General features: G+C 38.3%; 1 protein-coding gene and 2 long non-coding RNA genes across 27 annotated transcripts in view; all 3 read left to right on the top strand.

The window, feature by feature from the left end:
* The window catches only part of rims1b (regulating synaptic membrane exocytosis 1b), a 148401-nt gene that overhangs the window by 8504 nt on the left and 115446 nt on the right, over window positions 1–24451 (top strand). The window lies entirely within an intron of this gene.
* Window positions 7545–9211, top strand: LOC144020407 (uncharacterized). Its single transcript, XR_013283870.1, has 3 exons — window positions 7545–8061; window positions 8765–9010; window positions 9111–9211. It is a non-coding gene; the product is annotated as an uncharacterized LOC144020407 (long non-coding RNA).
* Window positions 19528–20946, top strand: LOC144020408 (uncharacterized). Its single transcript, XR_013283871.1, has 2 exons — window positions 19528–19753; window positions 20208–20946. It is a non-coding gene; the product is annotated as an uncharacterized LOC144020408 (long non-coding RNA).

Genomic DNA, 24451 nt, shown 5'->3' with positions numbered 1-24451 from the left:
CTAATCGTGTTTTCAATTATTACCAAAATAATTATAATTAATATTGTCCTCATAATTCAGCAGCCCTACTATATTGCACTTTTGTTTGATAGTTTTCACAATTATTTATATTTTCCATTTATCTTACTACATTCTGCAAAATGTTAAAATAAGAAAATTCAATTTATGAAACCCCAGTTCAGGGCCTTTGATGTTGGTAAATCATCTTAAAATGTGGAAAATATTTGTCTTAAGCCTCACAGTCCTTAAAACTGGCTGTTAACACTCAAGGCTAAGACTGCTTGATCAAATAAGATACTTAAGTCATAAGCATCTTAAAATAAGCAGAATGATCTTATCTGACAATCTTATTTTAAATAAAAATAACATATCAACTGAACACTTGGGTTCGAGTCCAGGCTCCGGCCTTCCTGGGTGGAGTTTGCATGTTTTCCCCGCCCGCGTGGGTCTTCTCCGGGTACTCCGGTCTCCTCCCACATTCGAAAGACATGCTTGGCAGGTTAATTGGGCGCTCCGAATTGTCCCTAGGTGTGCTTGTGTGCGTGGATGGTTGTTCGTCTCTGTGTGCCCTGCGATTGGCCGGCAACCAGTTCAGGGTGTCCCCCGCCTACTGCCCAAAGCCAGCTGAGATAGGCTCCAGCACCCCCTGCGACCCTTGTGAGGAATAAGCGGTCAAGAAAATGGATGGATGGATGGATGGAAAAACTAAGTAAAGAAATAAAAGACAAGTAATTTTAAAACAAGATTAATAATCTTAGAAATTTTTTGCATAGTAAATAATTCTTATAAGATCAATAAGACTTTATAGCTTGATAAGCGTTTAAGTTTAGGTTAGATATCTGATTTTTGCAGTTTACAGTAGTTGATAGTTGATACAAAAAAAAAAAAACTTGAACCATGATATGATGGTAAAATGTAAGGTGATGCCATCACATTTAAATGTTTAAAAGACTGCATTGAATAAGAAAAGTTCATCATAGCAGCCTGTAGTTATTTTCCCTATTATTTTGTTTAACATCACCTTGTCATTTAAAAATATTTGTGTTTCTTGTTTGTAAATTATTAGGCAGAATGGCGAGCCACGTGATTAGCACATCTGCTTCACAGTCAAAGGTTCTGGTTTCGAATCTGGTCTCAGACCTTTCTGTGTAGCGTTTGCATTTGGCTAGAGGTGGGAAGTGTGCCATATGCTTGCCTGTCTATCTGTGACAGTTTACCGAACACTGAACAGGATAAGTGGTAGAAGATGGATGGATGGATGGATGGATGGATGACAGTCACTGGATTCTTGGTCATAGGTTCGTTTGCTTGAAAGAAATAGCACTGTGATTGGTTGGCGACCAGTCTAGGGTGCACCCTGCCTCTTACGCAAAGTCAGCTGAACCCGACAACAATTGTGTATCATTCTTTTTTTGTGAAACTCATTCAACTCATTATCCTCTGCCGTACTCTGTGCAGTATTTGTAGCTCCCTTCCATCCAGTCAGCAATGTCCAGTCAGATGGCAGCATTGCCTGAGAATTGAACAGCTGGTGGTGATAAATGTGTACAGGACTTTATCTGTTCTGGCTTAAAGTTATGATGTGGAAAGTTCTTTTTGGGATAGTAGATTGTTGTGGTCAGGCCTTGAAAAGTGTGCATCTGGACTATTCTTAATAATTCTCAGGCATACCGGTCACTTTTGCCCATGTATAATTCAGTACCTCACATACCCCCCCACCGCCACCATTCGATTAACTACAACTTTATTGACATTCTAATTCATGCAGTATTGTTGAAGGCTACGGTGATAAGATAATGGTTGAACAGAAACAGAGAGCTTCTGATAGATGACACACTCATACACTACAAATCAGCTCAGTACATTGTTTGGCTCTCAGGAGCTGTTAGCTGCAAATCTCATGTAGAGGGCAGCAAAGCTCCTGTCTGCAGCAGTGGCTCATGTGTCCCTCACAGCAGGTTATTTGTTGCATGGTACCAAAGTCATAAGCAATTACCTTGAGTCTCTTCAGAGATATCGTGAACATATTGTAACTCTTTGCTTATTTAATCTGTCACGGTTAGACTTTGTTGAACTGAAGATCATACGCTGCTGACTCTTTTTAACATGTGAATTATTAACATTTTCGGTGATAGCGCAAACAAAGGGCAGTGCTGCAGCAGCCTGTTGCGCCGAGTTTGCCGTGCCGGTGATTGTTTGCGAGTTGTTGCGTTTGTCTACTCTACGTCACGGGAGCCGCACTCAAACATACCCCCATAAGTCAGTGGCAAATTGCATGAGTCAAAAAAGTCCATTATTTTCTCCTGTGTGGTAGAGCCTCGTGTTGTAGGGGGGTCGCCAATGATACGGCAGCAGCCAGTTTGTGGCGTCATGCTTAGTACATTGCAGGCAAGTGTAAGCAGTGGTTATTTTTGCCGCAACCGGCGGTAACCCTCCTCGAGCGTTATTTTGCCGTGAATGTCTCTGATTGTTTAATCAGAGTAGCGATAAAATGCCATGATTGTTTGTAGATATTACTAGCGGGTATAAAAAACACAAATATGCATATTTACGCTACTATGCGACAGTAACTCGCACATCGTCTCATTCAGAGCACGTTAGCTTAGCGGTCGGTTAGCATCACAAACTCACGTGAACTAGATGGCGAATTACCGGTCACGGTAAAATAAACACCGCAGACTGTTTATCTTGGCCAATCTTGGCCAAACAATACGCGACTGCTTCAGCATTAACCAACCACGGTCTGCTTATTTTTTATTTATTTTTTATAAGGAGTGCGTCTAATCAAGAGTGCTCCAGTAATTAATGAACTTTTGTTCACTCCAACAACACGAGCTGCTTCTATGTCCTCGCGTGAATTTAGCCTCAATTCTCTTAACTATACTGCAACAGTTTTCCTGCACAATGTGCAAATATATTTTTTTAAGCATTATATTTGACCTCTTGTAGCAAAACAGCCTCCACACGACAAAGGTTGTATAATGTTACACATTACGTCATCACGTCAATTTCGCGATATTTCAAATTTGTATCACCCAAAAAAATACACTGGTAATATCGTAGAAGGCAAGGCAAGGCAAGTTTATTTGTATAGCACATTTCATACACAAGGCAACTCAATGTGCTTTACACGAGGAAAGACAACACATAAGCATCAAGAAACAGTAGTTAACATTCAGAGGAAAAAAATAAATAAATAAAAATAGGTTACAAAATTTACTAAAAACAAACAAACAAACAAACACTTAATTAAAGCTGTTTAAAAGTCCCTTATCAAAGGTATAAGAAAAAAGCAAAGTTTTTACCCTGGATTTGAAAGCATTTACACTCGGGGCTGACTTCACTTCTGTTGGCAGCCTATTCCATCTGTGTGCAGCATAATAGCTAAATGCAGCTTCACCATGTTTGCTTCGAACTCTGGGTTCCACTAGTTGGCCCAAGTCTGTAGATCTCAGAGCCCTGCTGGGTTTGGACTCAATCAGCATTTCTTGGATATATTCAGGACCCAAACCATTTAGTGATTTATAGACGAGTAGCAGAACTTTAAAATCGATTCTACAGCTGACAGGGAGCCAGTGTAAATCCTTAAAGGAAGGCTCCTTTAATTTTACATGTATGGCTTGATCGGCAGTAAATAGTTAGTTTAGCTACGAAAAATGCATAAGAGCTGAAGAATACACCCTTATATTGATTTATTTAACTTTTCTTCAACATAGAAGTACTTCCGTGTTGGAACGCCCCCGAGTGGTGACGTAACAAGTGTGTATACTCGCTTGGCGAACAGTAGTTCACGCAGACATAACAACGAGGAGGACACAAACTGTCACTTATGCCTTTGTGTATTGCAAAATTTTGCAAGGCGTCGGCAAGGAAAAACCCGCGAGACCCCCCTAAAAAAAACAAAAAACAAAAAAAAAAAAAACAAAAAAAAAAAAAAAAAACGACTTGAGTAGACAATGGTTTGTTTGCTAAGTGCTGTCAACCTCCCGAAGGACAAGCAGGCGTGCGCGCAGCGAACATTTCAGGCATGAGGACTAAGAAAATATGTTACAATTTGAGATGGGGTACGCCACACGCCTAATACTAAAGCCCAACGCAGTACCGAGTATCTTTAAAGAACCAGACGTGGGAAATAATCAAGCCGATGGAGGATCTCTGGCGGCTACCTCCGCAACTGCTAGCAACACGGAGCCTTCACTCTCACCCAACAGCCGGCACAAATCGAGGTCTAACTACGGCCACTGAAAGATCTCGGAGAAGCGAAGCAAATTTAAAGCGAAAGGTAGGCATGTTTCGGGGGGGGGGGGGGGAATTCGTTATTATACTGCACGGACTGTTTTATTTCATAATTCATTTGAGTGTGAACATCGTCAAGTACGGGGACAGGACGTTATGTTTTATTAGCTCGTAAGTTGTTTATACTAAACAAACTGACCATGTTCATAATCTTATTTTAACAAAAAAATTATAGAATGTGGATTAGTGTCATTATCATGTGTCATGTGCGACGTACTACATTTGTGTTCTGTCCCGCTGTTCTTCCTGTGGTGCCTTCCACTTTCATTTGCATTTCGTTCGGATCCAAACCATTGATAACCAGCCTAGGTAACGGCGTCTCGCATTTCCTTACTTCATTCTGTCTATAAATAAACACGGTTAATACACAACCTTCTTGCAAGCTTTCGTTTACATCATCGGGACGCTACGCAAAAAAAGAAAAGAAAAAAAACAGCTAGGGGAGGTTGGGCGCTGTAACGATGATACATTTAATTTTACTATTTTTTCTTTTTCCTGAAATAGTTCGTCAGTTCCACACGTTTTGCATTGCTCGTACTGTGTGTCACTTTACCTGTTGGATATTGGCAGTTGAGATTGTCCGCAAGGAACCGATCCTCGAGTTCTTTCATTTCCAGACAGCACACATTCATTAGCGGATTGTCCATTCCTGTGCAGCTCGCGCACCACCCCCCGCCTGATTCACTCGTTCGTTAAAGTTTATTTTGTGCCCGAAAAGACCATGTGGCGCCACAACTTTCACATCCAAGGCAGACTTTCCTTCGGTAGGGTTATTTTGTCGTGTTGGATCGAAGCGATAAGGTTTAATCCTTCCGGGTTTGACGCTAGATGCACGGCTGCGTTGCATAGTGCTTCCATAGTGTAGCGTTTACACACTAGTGACGTAAACATCCGGGTTATTTAGTCACGTGTAACAAACATGCCGGCGTTCGATTCATTTTAACATCGGTTTAAAAGTTATTAAATGTACATAAAAAAATAATCACGTCACCAAATTAATTATTGAAAAAGTAGCAACTTTTTGCTGCTAAAAATGGATCAATAAGTAAAGTGTTCCTTTAAGTACTGGAGTAATATGTTCTGATATTTTTGTTTTGGTCAGAACTCGAGCTGCAGCGTTCTGAATGAGCTGCAAGTGTCTCATGTTCTTTTGAGAGAGTCCAGTCAGAAGACCGTTACAGTAATCTAGTCTGCTGGAGATAAAAGCATGGATAAGCTTCTCTTGGTCTGCTTGACGCATGCAGTCCTTCAGTCTGGATATGTTTTTCAGCTGGTAAAAGGCTGTTTTAGTGATGAATTTAATATGATTGCTGAAGGTCAGATCTGAGTCTATTAGTACCCCAAGATTTCGAACTTGGTCTTTAGTTTCTAAAGACAGTGACTCAAGCTGTTTTTTTAACAGCAATCCTCTTTTCTTTATTGCCGAAAACAATGAGCTCCGTTTTGTTTTCGTTCAGCTGAAGGAAATTTTGGTTCATCCAGTTGTTAACTTGCTCTAGAGAATGACACAATGCGTTAATAGAACTGCTGTCATTTGGGGACATTGATAAATACAGTTGTGTGTCATCTGCATAACTATGATAGTCAACATCGGCGTTCTGAAGCATTTGACCCAAAGGTAACATATACAGACTGAACAACAGGGGTCCAAGGACTGACCCTTGAGGGACCCCACATGTCATGGCCTTTCGATCAGATTCAAAATTTCCAATGGTCACAAAGTAACTCCTTTCCTCCAAATAGGACCTGAACCATTTAAGGACTGTTCCATTTAACCCCACCCAAGTTTCCAGCCTGTCTAACAGTATATTATGATCAATCGTGTCAAATGCTGCACTGAGGTCCAACAAGACGAGCACTGATACCTTCCCTGCATCAGTGCTCAATCTTATATCATTCAGTACTTTAATCAGAGCTGTTTCTGTACTGTGATGAGGTCGGAAACCTGACTGGAATTTATCCAAAAGTCTGTTTAAGCTCAAAAAATTGCTGAGTTGATTAAAAACCACTTTTTCAACTATTTTAGTTACGAAGGGAAGGTTTGCGATTGGTCTAAAATTTGCTAGCAGGGAGACATCCAGTGTTCTCTTTTTTAGAATGGGCTTGACGGCGGCTACTTTCAGACATTTAGGAAGTTCACCTGATTGAAGTGAGCAATTAATTATTTGTTGTAAATCGATCTGAACAGATTTCACAATGGTTTTGAAAAAGCCAGATGGTATTGTGTCAAGACAGCGCGTGGAAGGTTTCAATTGCTGAACCAAGTCTACTACAGTATTTTGATCCACTGAGTCAAATTCTGTCATGGTAATTAAATTATTCCTAGGTGATTTTAAGTGCAGCATCGTTTTGTTATTTTGCTGGTTTGTAACAATGTTTGACCTGATGGCTTGTACCTTTTCACTAAAGTAGCAGGCAAATTCATTGCATTTATCTGTTGAGAGGAGTTCTGGCGCTGTTTGATTTGGGGGATTTGTAAGTTTGTCAACCACGCCAAATAGAGTGCGTGTATTGTTGAGGTTCCTACTAATAATTTCAGAAAAGTGTTGTTGTCTAGCTATTACTAACTCTTGGTTAAAATGACAAAGACATTGTCTGTACAGGTCAAAATGAACTTGGAGAATGAAGGTATGAAGGTATGATTTGGAACGCCCCTAGTCACGGTATAGAATTAAGGGTTATTTTTGTTGTTGTTTTTTTAATAATTTGCTTGCAGGTTTTCATAGTCCTTTATAGAAACTAAACGGATTAAAAAAACAATGAAAGAATAAATTTACTTTGGATAACAACTAGGGGTGTGCCAAAAATTCGATTCATAAAAGAATCGAGATTCTCATTTATTAATCAAATCGAATCGATATTAAAGGGATACTTTACTTATTTAGCCATTTTTGGCAGTCAAACATTAATATTTTGCCTATAATAAATTTGATATTTTCATTATTTTTCATGTACAATTAGTACCTTTAAAAACACATTTTGCAACTTGCTGTCGACTGAAAATGACATCACAAGGGCTCAGGTAACCAATCACAGCTCAGCTTGTGAATGTCACATGACCAAACCTAGAAAACTGATCAGCTGTGATTGGTTATCTGAGCCCTTGTGATGTCATTTACAGTCAACAGCAAGTTGCAAAATGTGTTTTTAAAGGTACTATTTATACGTGAAAAATAATGAAAGCATCAAATTAATTATAGACAAAATATTAACTTTATATTGCTATAATGGGCTAAATAAGTGTAGGATCTCTTTAAAGATACACTCAGTATTATACAGTGGCATCTAGTGGTGAAATAAAAAGTCATTAATTAAAAAAAAACAAATGTTTGTGTTAGTAGTAAGTAAAAAGATATGTTGTATCGCATAAACATACTTTTTTAAAATATAACGGTAAGTCTATAAATCACTAATTATTTTACATGGCCGCGCCTCACCTTCTAGTGTCCGCCATGTTTCGTCGCCATCTTTCTGCTACGGGTGCCGTCAAAGACAAATTTCAGCAATCCATTTCTTAACGCGTTTTTGGAACGCCTTTGCAGACACACTTCCGGTTTGTGTGGCGAGCGCATGTAAACGAAGAAGAAGAGTTTCCGGTCCCCGAAGAGAGCATTATCAAGCATCACAATTGCTTTGGGAATTTATTTTATTTCAGCGCGACAAAACAAGAGTTTATATTGTAGCTGCATTTGCCAGACGGAGAGAAATGAGGAACAGACTAGGTTTGGGACGTGCCGGTGCCTTCCACTGCTTTCTACTTGACCGGTAAGTAAGAGTACATTTGTGTTTACGTTTTGAGAGCGAGAGAAAAAGTATGCACCGTACTAATTAATACGACATTCGTACCATTGTTTTACGATCACTGTAGCTGTTGATGAGCGACTCCACACCACTCGAACGATTTCGTTATGTAGTTACTTTATTGCTTTGAAAAAAAAAAAAAAGATTCCCGCTGGCATGTTATATTCAGAGTAAATGCGCAAGTTATTGTGTAATGTAATGTAACTGTGATTTCGGAGGTATATTTGCCCATAACTTCAATTGAGAATCTAAAGCATACTGTATTAGTGGAGGAGTTGAAAATGATTATTTTCGTTGTGGTTGGTGAAAATAGTGTTCTCGAAATTAATTTTCGGCAGGGAATAACTTTCTGGACTCAAATGCTGGCTCCACCGTAAGCACTGCTAGAGTCTGAACTCTCTCACTCAAGTGTGTACTGGTCCATTGTGTAATTGGGTGCACAAGAATTTACAGGCTGCTACGTTTTCCACGGAAACTCGACAAGCAAGCAGCCTTTGCATATTCTATGCAGTCAAGTTACTTTTATCTAGCTAATACAATGTTTTGGGCCCCAAAACTAAAGATCTTACCTCCATTTTGGGGGCTTTGTTGGAAATGTGGTGACATATAATAGTATCATCAATTATTATTATTATTTTTTATTTTGTTTTTGTTTGTGTCACACTAGATCAACAGCCAAACTTGAGGGCTTCCAGAACCATATTCTGATGTATACAAGCATTCATGCACCGTTTAAATACATCACCAACCTGCAAGAAAAAAAAAAATATCAACGGGAGAGTCAGCAGCCAAATTGCAATGCCCCGAATGAGGACACTTGAATGGAGGACCCCAGAAGGCTTCGGTGTTGTACCACCAGTATCTCCACCTACCATATCTGAGCTGCAACAAACTGAAGTCAGCCGACGTCTTGGTATGTCATTTACATATGGATGGCATTGCACACTACATGAACTTTTTGTGTGAAGCAATACGGAATGGTCACATGTACAAGCACCACTTGTTTTACACAGGACCTGCTGACCAGGTGTCTGAAGCCATGGAGTGACTCCTCCCTCACTTTCCTCAGCAAGCCTTTGAAGAATATGATATCATCGTTGGTGGGAACATGCCCTCACTCCATAACACGTACTTGTGCAGTCAAGGAGCATGTCAAACTTAATAAAACCAGCAAACATTGAAGTGACTTCATTTTTACTGCAGTCTGTTCACACAATCAATGGACAAGCCTTCCTTAATTTTGCCCCAATAACATCATAGAGTAGGCGAAAAGTAGTATTACAGATCATACTATGTTCGGGAGAGTTTGAGGAATGTTGCAATGTTAATGGGGGACAATGTCAGCACACACACACACAAAAAAAACAAAAAAAAACATCATGGTATTGAGGTAATCAGATATTTTAGCTGTGTACAACACATACCTGCTCTGTAACACTACTTTTGGCCCAAACCTGTATGTCTATTTTCCATATATTGAAATGCACAGCGTATTGGTAAATTTCTGGAACACCTGCAATTCATGTAGCTCATTATATTCTAACAGCATTTTTTTTTTTTTTTAGTTAATATGTTCATTTCATGTAGACTTTTATTTTACTTTATTTTATTTATTCATTTTCATGTACTGTACCTTACATTCATTGGCCAATGAAGAATTCCTTGTCATTGCAAGCATTTATAATAATTCTCCAGGCTTTTGATGTTTTACATTTCTGGTCATGTAAAATAGTGTTAGGTTAGGTGTCGAATGAACACTGCATGTTGACGCCAAAGGAAATAGTATTTTTTTAGTTATTCAAAATGTACAAATTAACACACAACAACAATATACAAGTTATACAAACTACAACAACAAGTGTCAGACATGGAGTAATTATATGCCAGGTAAAAAACCTTTGTATTGTCCTCGAGGATCTGGAAAAGTGTCACTTATTTGCCACAAGTCCACCAAGGTACTGCAGTCTGGGATCCAGGTACAGGAAAATCATGGTGGTGCTGATGTGCCAGCAATGTGTCAAAAAGTATTTCTTGGTGTCAGTCTATCAGCTGGACTTGGATATCTTCATGTTCCTCCATGGTCATTTCCTGTACGAGTCTCTGCAAGAAGGTAACAATTGTATGTCAGATGAGGTACCAAACAATGAACTGAAAGTCACTGAGCCAATGAAGTACATTATTATATGAGCAAGACTATTTGTGAAAGCCATGTAAATTCCTGCACATCGAAGTACAAGGAAGCTGTTGTATCTTCAATCAAAACTAATTAAGTTGCTTAGTGATATTTATTAGGTAAAATTGTTCAACATGGTGACAAATCGATATCTGAGTAAAGGATTTCAAATGTTTTTGTAAGCAGCACTTTTCTGAGTGGTTAGTAGCAACAAGACACGGGGGGGTTTACGAGTCTGAGTTGCAGATGTGTAGTTCAGTTCACACCATTATTTTTGTACGATATACTAAACAAATCAGCAAACGATATAATCTAAATACCACATATTCCAAGCAAAGGTATGTTTTGAGCCATTCACATGCATGCTCGAATGGATTATTTTTCAATGCTGACATAATTGTACGTTACATGACACCGCGTTCTCTTTCCTCGTCGTCTCCCTCGCCCCCTCCTCGCCCTCTTTGGGATGGTCCAAATGTCTATAAAACATATAACATAACTGTGTGTTCTCTGTTGCATGGTTTAGTTGCACTAACAAATATGAACATAGATAGCCATTAGCATTAGCTGACGTACAGTACTTCCTAACAATGCCACAAAAATATTAATTCTGAAATTAAATCACTAAATCACACATTTCGGGATCTGTACAGTATGTCTCAACAAATGCAATTCACTTACGTCATCACATTTGCGCTTCTGTTCTGGTGAAGTTCGGTGGTAGGCTGGCGAAGTGTGGTCTCTCTGAGACACCGTAGTTCGTGTGCTTAAACTCATTGCATTCTCTTGTTTGACCGATAGATGGCGGTCGTGAGCTACACACTGGGGCTTTAAGGGTTTTTGTTGTTGTTGTGTTTTGTTTTGTTTTTCTAATAATTTGCTTGCTGGTTTACATAGTCCTTTATAGAAACTAAATGGATTAAAAATAACAATGAAAGAACTTTGGATAACAACATTTATTGTGCAAATCTCAAATCATAATTAAAAGTCAGCACTCTGGTGCAAAATAGTGCAAACAAAACATATTGACGATATTTGAAATGAAAACAGTGCAACTGGCTTTGAGCAAGTATTCACTTGAATACCCAACCCCCCCCCCCAAAAAAAAAGTCTTCATTTAATTGTAAAGAAATATAGGCCAGGGAGGAAGTTCTATCACCCATGCTGTTACTGTGAAAAATATATTTTTTTATATATATATATTTTTGGAGTGGAGGCCAGCCAGAGCCCACTTATGCCTATCTATTCCCCATCTACTGCCCGACAACAAAGTCCACTTTGCCCATGCCCAGTCAAAGCCCAACTAGTCCAAGTGGTGCCAACTTCCAACTGTACCTGTTTGCTGGGTAGTTTACTTGGCAAGCTGAAAACCAGAGTAAGTGAGAGGACCAGGCAAGTTTTTAAGTGTGAAAAGCATTATTCTTGCTATACTCATCTCTGTATCACAACCAAGTTAAAGAAAACAATTTCCCAAGCAGACCTCAGTGTTTAAAGGTTTCTGGGAGAAAAATGTTAATGCTGAATTATGGACCAGGTTGTAAATATAGCACACACTTGGAAGTGTCTCCTGAAATATTTAAATATTCAGTTCAGTGGATGCTGTTGTTGCTCTCAATCTTTTTTCTTAACCTTTTTCATTATTTTGCACCCTATGCCAAATTGCCAATAAAGCATAAAATAATGCAGCCAGTAATCGCATGTCAATTTATTTGTTGACTTAGAAATCTACCGGATTAGATATACCGGTAGTTAGTATCAATAAACCTAACATGTCTTCTAGTGTATCATTCTGTAAACGAAACTGTCACTACATTATTGTACATTAGAATAGCCATATGATACTAATGTATTGAATAAATAAAAAAAAATTTACATTGGGAAAAAAAACAAAAAAACAACAACAAACAAGCCCAAAGCTTTATATATCATATACAGCTCCAGTACCGGTTCTGACAGGGTTAGCACATCTTAGCTGTCGGGCCACCACTCAAAAAGGCTAAATGTCCGACCTTGGTCACTCAGTAGTGCCCAGACCTCTATTAAAGTTGAATTGATAAAAAGTGAAACAAAAAAAAAAAGTATTAGTGTTCACTCTGTTTGATAGCAGGCTGCCTCCTGGTAGTGGCAGCAGGTAGTGAGTGTGGTGTCAATATGATTCTGGGGCAATTCCACTGATGCTCGAGTGATGTGAAATGACGAAAATGCGTTCCTGATTGTCATCAAAATGTTGTGGTTTTCTGTCCATCTCTCCTCCTCAATCTTTTCTGGAAATTGGTGTGGTATTTTTTTTCACAATCTGGCTAACTTTATCACTCATACTATTTACTGTGTACAGTGTGTGTGCAACGTGTAGTGCATTGGATTTAACCTGCACTTAATTAAAAGGACTGCGTGTTCTGGTCCCATGTAGCACTACTACATTACTTGTGTCGCTGACTGACACAGCCAGAGAATAATAAAAGCTCATTTAAAATCATACTTATAATTGTATACATACCAAAGATTTTTGTCAGCACTCCTTAGGTCACAATTTTTTACTAATCTTCTATTAAAATGGATTCCAGAAATCAGTGTGCTCTCTCTTGTGCTCTCTTAATTTGATTAATAGGTAAGGCTAAAGGCCAAATGCACGTTTTATTTTTCATTTGCCAGCAAGTCGCAGATTTCAACCCATGACCTTGAATATTTAGGGATTATTGTTGTGTGCAGTGCAACAAACATCTGACTGATGTTAAAGTATGTCAGACACCATCAATTCAGTGTTTTTGCTACAATATACCGTACAGGCCAAAAGTTTGGACACTCACAAACTGCCCTTTTGCACGCACGCACACCTCATTCAATGAATTTGCTTTATTGTCATTACTAGGGGTGTTAAAAAAAAATCGATTCGGCAATATATCGCAAACTACAGCACGCAATTCTCGAATCGATTCAATAGGCAGCCAAATCGATTTTTTTTAACATCCATTTTTGATGGAAAAATATTCAACAAAACTAACTTTCACACCTTAAGCATGGAAGAATGTTATATTAATGGAACATTAAGTCTTAATATTTTATTTCAATGCTGTTCTAACATGAAAAAGGTTACAACCTGTTTGTTAAATACAGTGGCTCACAGTTATAAAACTGAAGTTTCAGATCAATAAATTCTACATTTTCATACAAATCTTACAGTGTACATGTACAAGTTTACTTGAATGGTATTTTCTAAATTTGAGTAAAAAAAAATCGCAACAATCGACTTGTAAATTCATATCGGAATTAATCGGTATCGAATCGAATCGTGACCTATGAATCGTGATACGGATCGAATCGTCAGGTACGAGGCAATTCACACCCCTACTCATTACTATTTACATTGTAGATTCTCACTGAAGGTATCAAAACTAAGAATGAACACATGTGGAGTTATGTACTTCACAAAAAAAGGTGAAATAACTGAAAACATGTTTTAGATTCTAGTTCCTTCAAAATATCCACCCTTTGGTCTGATTACTGCTTTACACATTTGTCATTGTCTCCTCTGGGATCTACTTCAATACTGTTGGAAAACCATTTCAGGTGACTACTCTTGAAGCTCATTGAAGTAATGCCAAGACTGTGCAAAAAAATCAGTAGAAAAAAGAGGGACTATTTTGAAGAAACTAGAATATAAAACGTGTTTTCAATTATTTCACCTTCTTTTTTTTAAGTACACAACTCCACATATGTCCATTCATAGTTTTGATGCTTTCAGTGAGAATCTGCAATGTACTGTAAATAGTCATGAAAATAAAGAAAATGCATTGCATGAGAAGGTGTGTCCCAACTTTTGCCCATCCATTTTCTGAACCACTTATTCCCCACAAGGGTCGCCAGGGTGCTGGAGCCTATCCCAGCTGGCTTTGGGCAGTAGGCGGGGTATACTCTGAATTGGTAGCCAGCCAATCGCAGGGCACGCACAGAGACGTACACGCATCCACACTCACAATCACACCTAGGAACAACAGAGCGCCCAATTAACCTGCTATGCATGTCTTTAGCTGGATGTAATTGGCAGTGGGCAAAATTTGGACCATGAGCTGCATATTTCCAATCACTTGCTTTGGTGTTCACATACTTTTTACCACATTGTCATGTGTATGCCCAATAAAGAAATAAAAGCAAAGCCAACTGTCTAACGACTGTTGTGGTTGTGATGATCGGATTACATTTAATCAGGGGTGAGGAATCCAGGTCCAGAAAGTAAAAAAAATAAATAAAAAAAAACTGGCACAGATTGTCTTTAGCCACAGGTGCTTCTAATCAACAGGCAGATAAACAAGGTCACCTCCACCTGTTGAGTAGAATGTGCTAAAGCTAGTCTGTTTCGGGGGTTTTACTTTCTGGATCTGGATTGCCCAACCCTACATTTAGATCAATTTCCAAATCAAGGTAATTCCAAAGGGAGCGAGAGAGATAGAGAGAGAGAGTGAGCAGAGCATTTTAATGCTTCCAGATGTCACCGGCATTAAATTCTAATGAGCGGTTTGTCTAGACTACTTTTCTCCCTCACCCCTCCTTCTCATTCTGTGTGCTCAGGGTTAGTGGCAGGTCATATTAAAGTATCCAAACTTACAAATCATGCATGAGACACTAGTGTTTATGCTATTCATTGTTTTGATGCACAGGGCAGCCAGATTGGTTTCATTGGCAAACAAAAAAAGACACAGATTTTACAGTGACATCAATTTGTTATCATACATATATAATATCACATTTAATATCGGAGTTGCAGAGTGCCACCACAGATTTCCACTTTTTGCTCTTTTAAGTGGGATGAAATTAAAATCATTTTTTGAAGCTATGAACTATGAAACTTGAAGATGAAAAGACAATTGCGATGGTCCTTCCAAAGCAAGTCTCCCTTGCCCCATAATGCACCTAGTGTATATTTGGAGTGACTTGTAAATACTGTACAGCTGGGGTCACCAAATGGCGGATCGCGGTCCAGATCTGGACCCCAAGACCCTTTCATCCAGACTTCCAAGAATATGTACTGGGGGGGAAATATATTGAGTTTTACCAAATGACGATTTTTGAATAGGCACGCGTGATGGCAGCTATGCTTGAGCGGGGGTCCTTTCTTTGACAGAGTCTGGTAATCTAAGCTTGCAAACTTTTGTTTTGTTTTTCGGGGTACAAGCAATTCTCACGACAAACTTGATGAAGTATGGCTTGTCAAAAGTCAGAAAAATTGACACTGAAAAGTGAATGGACTGAGGCGTATGCTTTAATTTTACCGACAACAAAGGGCTTTGAGCCCCGTGTATTCCTACGCGCATGGAGTGGATTTTGGGCGCAGCGCAAAAATCCTTTTTCTGTGCGCCCCCAGATCCAATCCAAAGTGCCCAGTGTATTGCGTTAGATGCGGATGAATCAATCAATTGATGTAAATGACAATCCTCTCCCCAGCTTTTGGTGTATGTGTGATTCTATCATGAGGAGACTAAAACATTTATAGAGGACATTTTGGGTATCACATCTTTGAAAACACATACGAGAGGAGAGTACATATATTTGGCCATAAAGGAAATGCCATCCACCCATCCATTTTCTTGACAGCTAATACCTCACAAGGGTCGCGGGGGGTGCTGGAGCCTATCTCAGCTGGCTCTGGGCAGTAGGCAGGGTACACGCTGGACTGGTTGCCAGTCAATCGCAGCATGAAGGAAATGCTGAAAAAGAAAGGAAATGATGTGAAAATTGTTGTATTCATAAGTATGTACCCTTCCTTGAAAAATTTAACAATTTAATATTTGCACAAAATAGAAATGAATGAAAGAAATATTTGAACAGTAGACTAAAAATCAGTTGAATTATTTAAGAAATTGAAGTTTTTGTCAGTTAACTGACATGTTTACAATTGAATAAAAAAAAAAAAAAAAGCAGAAAATGAAATTATTGCGGTTGGGTGTTTCATGTCCGGACCCTGGTCAATTGGGCTGATTGGGTTAGTGGACCTCTTGCCAATTTAGTTGGGGAGCCTTGCTGTGCAGTATGCATAAAGTATTGATTTGTTGTTTCCTTATGCATTACATTGAAAAAGAACTTTGTTGAACAATCAACATATGTTTTAATTTCCTTTAAGTGACCAAATGCATTTGAGTGATAACATCCATGATAAATAATCAATAAACTTTCTTGTCGCAGGCCATACCAAATGGCAAATACTCTTTTAATCCACACAAAATTATTCAATCAAATTTCCCACTGCAGGAATTTGGCCTCATTTAAAAAAGAAAATATCACAAGTAGTAACAATAACACAACCAAACTTTTGCTGATAATGCCTCAGGAAATGAATTGTAAGCTTAATGGGATTTTAAGTGATTTATAACTGAGTACGTCTGTTGAGAGGTCAATCTTCCTAAAGGGTAACTGTAAAGGGTTGAATTCACAGATGATGTCCTTATTTGTCTTTCAACAGTTCCTAAAAGTTTGGGGTCAATTTTGGACGTACCAAAACATTAAATGTGAATACTAAGGACTTAAATCTAGCAACTTGGAAATTGCTGTCAGGTTGTTAGTTTTTGAGGTAAGTAAATAAGTAAGTAAGAAAGTAAGTAAGTAAGTAAGTAAGTAAGTAAGTAAGTAAGTAAGTGAGTAAGTAAGTAACCTTCATTATATAATATCACGTTAAAGGAAATTAAGTGTAGAAAGAATATTTGAATAGTTCAGTTTTTATTTATGGACCCATGAGGACCCTTTTGCCAAAGCCGATCACATTTTACGTCCACTTTCGAGTAGTTAAGAAACCACTATTGTTTTTTTTAATTAATTATGTGTGATTTTTTTCTGAAGAGAGGGAGAAAGACAAGTGGAAATGTGTGTGTATGTGCATGTGTTTTCTTTTAACAGAGCTAGCTGAGTGTGCTGAGATGGAGTGAGAGGATTAAAGAGTGCTCGTGATTACTACACAGCCACTCCCCAGCTGGCTGTGTGAAATCAGAGGTTTTGTATGTTGCATACATGTGACATATTAGTTGCCCATGTGTGTCTGTGTGTAGGGGAATTGTGTGACTAGTGGCTATATATTCACATACTAATAATACGAAATATTTTAAAATTAAGCCTGGTTTGAAATAATAGTTGAATATTAGAGGACAGATAAATATTGTTGGTTGAGGAGGAAAGAAAGAAAGAATTAAGGTTGGAGGGCAACAGATAGCGCTCCAAATACAAGAGAAGTACACATTGGGAGTATATGAATCATGCCACAAAAGTACTTCACAGCATGAACATTGATACATCTCAAAGCAGCAAGCAGAAGCAGTGGCATGGACTGTTGTCTATTTATTGATGCATCTAATTGTATTTTTACATTTGACAATTATCTTTCCAACATTTGGCAATGTCACTTTTTTTTTTTTTTTTTTTTTTTTCCATGACACTAAATTGCTCTTTATAACCAGGGCTGCACTGAACAATTCTGGAATGGTTCTCAAATACGCACCATTGGGTGTTTTTTTTTTTTTTTTTTAACTGACCCACCAACCTCACAGATTAATTTAAAGGGCTTATATCATACAAAGGGCCTATATCATCCAAAATCAAGACTTGATTTTAGAGTTTAGGTTTGAATTGGGTTATGGGTGGGGTAAGGGTTGTGGTTAGGCAATCATTTTTGATGGTTGGGGTTAGGGTAAGGGGCTAGGAAATACATAATATGGGATGGCCCCACAAAGATAGTACCACAAACTTGTGTGTGTGTGTGTGTTTGTGCTCTTTAATTCACCTGAAACCTGTTATAAATCCAAGACCCTTCAATCTCACCAGATACATCAAAGTCCCGCCAGAATTGTTAAGTTGTCAGGAAACTAGAAGGTAAGATGAAGCAAAGTGAATCGATTTTAATATATCTTTTTCCCATGAATTCATAAGAAAATAGAATTTTAAAGGCCATGTTTTTATCTTACTGTTTTCTTTTCATGAATCGATATCAGGCTCGAAAAGGAAAATCAATTAAAAAAATTCATTTTTTTTTAAACACAGCCCGACTATTCAAATGAATTTTTTGATGGATTGGCGATTACATTGACCAACCCCCTTCTGTCAATGCTTAGTTCGTCAATTTTTTGAAGTTTTCCGTCAATAGTTAACAAAATGAGCGTCCGTCATTGAAGGACCTTCTGTCAATAATGACAAAATACCCACCTCATTATATCATTTGTATTTTGTTGTATAAAAACTAAACTTACTTATTATACACGTCACCATGTCTATGTAGTAGGCTACATCAATGCTGTATAGATTGCCACTTGACTCTGGTTTGACTAAGCAGCAGTTTAGGACCCTGGCCACTAGGTGGCCCCCAATCTGTCAATCCCATTTTATAACTTGTTGGTGGTGGTGTTGAGAATCTGGATTATCCTGGAATCGTTAGCATTTTAGTTAATTTTTTCATGGCGCCAGAGAGCCTTGCCCGCTGACCAGAAGAACTACTTGAGGATACCAATGACCAAAGACCAAAAGCGAGGTAATTCGAGGACGTGACGCTCCACAATATTATAGCAACCCGTGTGTGGTTCACGGGTTGGTTCTGTGGTTTCCTATGGTTTGGAGGGGCCTTGAAGGCAACATGAGACTTTTCGTAAGATACGCACTTTTATGGTTTTAGCAAACAGTTAACTCCTAACAGTAACTTTTCCCATTTGGCATTCGGGCAGTGTGGATCAGTGGAAAGGTAGTTGTCTGTCAACCCAGAGATTGTGGGTTCGATCCCATGCTATAGGTCGCTTGCACATCGTAATGCATCATGGGAGTTTTTTCTTTGGGCGCCATATTGGGTGGTCCGCCGGTTCACAAGGTACACTCGTATGGCGTTAGATTTGTGCCACAATTCCGTGCGTAACAAAATGTGTTTCGTACGTACAAAATGTGTTTCGTACGTACCAAAAATGTGTTTCGTACGTACAAAATGTGTTTCGTACGTACCAAAAATGTGTTTCGTACGTACAAAATGTGTTTCGTGCGTACAAAACAGTCCTCGCGCACGCTTGCTTCGTCTCTCCTCAACACGTACGAAACTTTGATTTACGCTTGCGATGCAAGGGTCGAGGCGTGATATTTGTGCCACAATTCTTAACCAATCAGGAGTCGGACAGGAGAGCAAATCCTGATTGGCTGTTTAATATCCAATCAGGCAGAACTTTGACAACGTGTCGTCACGCCACGTTGCATCATTGGCGCTTGTTCGATTTTTTTATTTATTTATTTTTTATTTACAAGCACTCGGTCCTTTCCTGTTTGAATTTTTGTCTGTATTTCTGCTGACTTTTATTTACTTAATAGAAGTTTTGTTATGTTACGGGATGAATCAGCTCCTAACTGCTTTCCTGCTTAGCGGAAGAAGGAGGGAAAACAAGTTTTAGCGCTCATGGTGATGTTGGATGACGGCATAAAATAGAAGAAAAAAAAAAGAGAAGAGGCTAACCTGCTACTTACGTTTTAATTATGGTAAGTTACAAAATACTGTACTGTATTTAAGTCAGTAAATCCTATAGTTTTGTCCTCTTTTGATCGTGCTACTATCATTACAATCTTAAACAATGCATGCCATCATGAGTGGCGTTGTATAAGAAGTAGAAAAGAAAATGTTAGACCATCCATTTTTCTTTAGTAATTAGTGCCTGGTACCACTAAAGGTATATCGTGAATAATAGAAAACATTGAATACCTAAGAGCACTGTGTTTGGCAGTCCAATGCCATAGTTATTGACGTAAGAATTGAATTCATTTTGGTTACAAGACAACCATACACCATGACTAGCAGCTGTTGAAATAAACATGTTTGCCCAAAATAATTGTTTTACTAATGTGAGAAACATGGTTGATCTTGTCATTTTTCCATAACAACAGATAGACAATTAAAAATCTGAGCGCTAACCTTGGGTTTTGTTTTTATTACCAGGCAACAAAGATGACAAAGGACCCAGAATGCACCTGATGACACCACAACAGAAGTGTCAAAAACACCACGAGAAGCAGAAGATGAAGAAGTGGAGTGGAAAAAATATTGATATCGCGCTATTGGCCCATGCAATATGCATATACCAGACATGCAATAAGTTTCATATGGAATTTTATGCTTTTATCTGAATTTGACCAGTCAGCCACTTGCTAAAATGTGCACCACCATCCACTAGTTGAACATTATTGAAGTCATTACAATTAAATAACTCTGAATACATTTTACTGCATGAGAAATATAATTTGTTCATTAGATAATAAAATCATCATCAGTCATTTCTTTAGATCCATATTAAATATTGCAATATCTATTGCTATATTCAGCAAAATCGCGTATTGCATGATTTTCCAATTTTGTGCAGCCCTAATTCCTGACGTTTTTGAGCCAGCTGATGAGACCAATTTGACTTAGTCATTAAAATGTCTGTAGGAAGAGTCAGAACGTGAAGCTTGAGCTTGACAGCAGAGAAATCAAGAGCTCCTGAAGAATGACAACATTAACATTGGACTATCATAATTTGAAGTTCGAATAGTTGTAATGGCCTGTTTTGCAGCATACCAAATCAAACATTTTTAAAATATTTTTTCTCCTGTAAGTTGTCGACACTTTTACTGAACTTATTTAAATGTGTCTTGCAAACAGTATCATTGACAATTAGAAAAATAAAAAGTGTCACACACACTGTATTCGGAACAACCTGTAAACAATAACCAAAATACTATTGCAGGTATAGTGCCAATGCAGTACATGACACATTTATGGTTTCAAGATTAAAGTGCGGAAGTGCACACACTGCACATTTGCCCATCATTGACCAAGAAGACCTCAGAGTACTGTACTCACGATGATGTATTGAGAATGCAAGACCCAAGAGGTTCCACAGATGAAAATATATTACACATTGTATTTGTAATTGACACTTAATGATGCATTATCGATCAACAAACAGCAAACTTTACATTTTGTTTTTAAATCAAATGAATCGTCCTCAGTTACAGTGCATCTTTGCAGTTTTTATTACAAGTTTTACACACAGTAGGCATGGTAGACTGCTATTGTGGAGCCATCCATCGCCGTCCCATCCATCTCAGCTGTACTCTCTATCCTTAGACATCGTATTGATGACTGTGACCCGGATATAGAAACGATGCGCAATCTGGATTGGTTTACCTGGTAAATTGGAAACAAACAAAAGCTCAAGGTTATTAATTGTAAAACGTGAAACAATCATATCCATCCATCTTCATGTAGTTATGGGAAAACAATGTCACCATCCATGTTTCTACAGTTTCTTGCTCATGTTAAATGTCTAGTACAACTAAGGGTAACCACTTCATAACCTCTGCAGCTATAATGTGATGCTCTTTTGAGGGAGAACAGTCAGAAGACCTTTGCAATAATTAAGTCTACTGGAAATAAAAGCATGAGTCAGGTTCTTCTGGTATGGAGCATGCAACCCTTCTGTCGAAGTCTTTTAGGTGGTAAAAGGCTGCTTTAGTGATTTGTTTGAGATGGCATTTATGTGCACAAGTATACAGGTAATGACAACAAAATTAACTCGGGAATTGAATTCAAGAGCTGATATCTCGTAATTTTCCACGATTTTCTAATCAATATCACTAACGTACTTAAAAATCAGTAACTATGGCATTGTGTTAACAGTGCTTTTGGACATTCCATGTTTTTTTCTGTCTGTTAGTTACACTATATACATTTGGTGGCACTAGGCACTAAAAATGCATAAGAAAATAAAGAAAGGGGGTGGCGATTTTTTTTTTCTTCATCATAACTATGCACATCAATTGCCAATGTCGTGTATGTAACTATTACATACAATTTTGATTGTCTTGGAAGCCTGTGTGTGATAGTGGCCAAGTTAAAAGATGCTACTTTTATGCTACTTACCGTAATGAAAATGTTGAAAGTAGTCTTCGATTCGGAAGTTAGCGTCCCCCCCAACGGTCATCCAACGGTCCCATGAGGGCTAAAACTTGTCTTCCGCTAAGCAGGAAAGCAGTTGGGAGCTGCTTCACCCCGTAATATAACAAAACCTTTGTTAAGTAAATAAAAGTCAGCAGAAATGCAGATAAAATACAAACAGGAAAGCACCGAGTGCTAGTAAATAAAACAAAACAAAAAACAAAAAACAAAAAAAATCGAAGAAGCGCCCATGATGCAACGCGGCTTGACGACACGTTGTCAAAGTTCTGCCTGATTGGATATTAAACAGCCAATCAGGATTTGCTCTCCTGTCCGACTCCTGATTGGTTAAGAATTGTGGCACAAATATTACGCCTCGACCCTTGCATCGCAAGCGTAAATCAAAGTTTCGTACGTGTTGAGGAGAGACGTAGCAAGCGTGCGCGAGGACTGTTTTGTACGCACGAAACACATTTTGTACGTACGAAACACATTTTTGGTACGTACGAAACACAATTTGTACGTACGAAACACATTTTGTTATGCACGAAACACATTTTGTACGTACGAAACACATTTTGTTACGCACGGAATTGTGGCACAAATCTAACGCCATACACTCGCGAGTTACACGGTAGAGCGTATCAACCTGATGTCATTTTCACGATTTACCGGAAGATCAAAAACAACGATACAGGCAGAAGGTGTCTCTGTGTGGCGGGATTGATCCTAATTACGTCTTGACCAAGGGTGATTTTTTTTGACGTAGAAAGCTTGCTGGCCAAATGTGACTTCTCTGGACATCTTTCACTACCTCGTGTTGACAACATGCTCCATAACACGCCAACAAATCCCTGGAGGCTTACAATTATTTTGTAAGCGGGTGGATACAGTGTAAACTTTAACATCGCATCAGAAGAAACTGTTGTTGTTGCACGTAAGTAAACCACATGGTGTTGGTAATTCTGCACACAAAAATGTTGATTTGTCTCAGGCTTCCTGTTATCATTGTGTTTACATGCACAGCTGGGTTTACCTGATGTGGTTTTTCTAACAATTTTATAATAGGCAAATATGGCAGAGCGTATAAGAATAAAATAACTATGCACAGCCTCCCCGTGGCTTAATTAAATTTAATGCTACCCTTTCACTAGTTACATGTTACTTAATCAACTTATTCTAAATGGTTAAGGTTAACCACTCTCAGAGGACGTATTTTTAGTTTCAGTTTCCAGTACAATAAAACGTGTTCATGGTAACTAATGAGCATACCGACAGCTTTTCTTATGATCTCACGGTTAAGGAGGCTGTCACAACACCCAATTTCTGTCTGGTGCCGGATGGCAACAATTCCCATCACTTGTCACGACAACACCAATATTATTACCAGGTATGTATGGCTTTACTTTTTGTAGTTTCTTATTTAATTCTATGTTTCATATTTTCATTACAATGTTTGTAATATTTTCAGATTCAGGCACAGATGAGTTTAGCTGGACGGGACTTCTGCGACTTTGTGGTGTGGACAAAGTGTGATATTTACATTGAGCGAGTCCACCCGGATCGCTCGTTTTGGCCAGCTGGAAAAGCCAGTTTTTTTCTCTCCAAAAAGCCCTCCTTACCTGAACTGCTCGGGAGAGCATTTACTAGATCAGCAGTGGACTTCCAGTGTTCCTGCTCAGCCGCTGTCACCTACCACTTGCTCATGTACTTCAAAGACGCGGAGTAAAGTAGTTTTTTGTGCTGCAGCAGATTGTAAAATCAAATGATATCACTTGAAGTGTGCCAATCTAGACTGCCAAAGGGACAGTGGTTTTGTGACAAGTGTGAAACAAGGATTATTGGGAAAACTGTAACACAGTACTGGTACTTGTCTTACATTAAACAAATTTAAAAGAGAGCAACTTTTTCCTCTGTACATAGCATAATGAAAGTCATTGCGTACCCCATCAACATTACATCATACCGTCATACTCTTAAAATAATGGCCTAATATTTTGACACAAATGATCAACCCTCGTGAGGATAAGCAGTAAGGAATGAATGAATATATATATATATATATATATATATATATATATATATATATATATATATATATATATATATATATATATATATATATATATATATATTTTTTATGTAAATATCTCAGGATAGTAGGCACCTGTGCTAAAATAAACTACATTAATTAACAGTTCAATTTTATCCGTGAAAATACTACATCTAATCATTATTCACTTCATTTTTTGTGTTTTTAGAAA

This window comes from Festucalex cinctus, chromosome 6 (genome assembly GCF_051991245.1).
Source record: "Festucalex cinctus isolate MCC-2025b chromosome 6, RoL_Fcin_1.0, whole genome shotgun sequence".
In the NCBI taxonomy this organism is placed as follows: Eukaryota; Metazoa; Chordata; class Actinopteri; order Syngnathiformes; family Syngnathidae; genus Festucalex; species Festucalex cinctus.
The sequence above is the reverse complement of the archived record's forward strand: the minus strand, read 5'-3'. Positions and strand labels throughout refer to the sequence as shown.